Genomic DNA, 494 nt, shown 5'->3' with positions numbered 1-494 from the left:
CAGTCCCGCCTGTCCTGCACGTCTCTGCCCAGCGCTGCCCGTCGGGGTGACCTGCTGCTCTGTGGGGTCTCAGGGCCCTGCACAGCCCGGGGGTGCAGGAGCCCGGCCGCTGGCCACCTCCGGACAGGCTGAGGCAGGAGGATCACTGTGAGTTCAAGGCCGACCTTGTCTCAAAAATTAAAAAACAAGGAAGCAAACAAAAAATACGTGCACTAAAACAAAATATAGACGCTGATGCAAAGCTGGGAGGCAGAGGAGAACGTCTGTGTTTCGTAATCTGTTAAGTAAAATGAGAACTTCCCAAGAAGAGTGCCTTAAACTGTAAACTGTCTTCAGGATGTACTTTACAGTGTGAAACAATAGCAAGTGAAAATGTGGAAACAAAACTAGAAAGTACGTGTGGAGAAAGGCTAGACAAGCCGTGAGCGGTTCTTCTAAGAGCCGGTCTGGGCTTACCTTTGTTTCCTACTTTTTTTTGTCTTTTTGTTTTTCTT

This window comes from Chinchilla lanigera, unplaced genomic scaffold (genome assembly GCF_000276665.1).
Source record: "Chinchilla lanigera isolate Chin_1 unplaced genomic scaffold, ChiLan1.0 scaffold00003, whole genome shotgun sequence".
Classification (NCBI taxonomy): domain Eukaryota; kingdom Metazoa; phylum Chordata; class Mammalia; order Rodentia; family Chinchillidae; genus Chinchilla; species Chinchilla lanigera.
The sequence above is the reverse complement of the archived record's forward strand: the minus strand, read 5'-3'. Positions refer to the sequence as shown.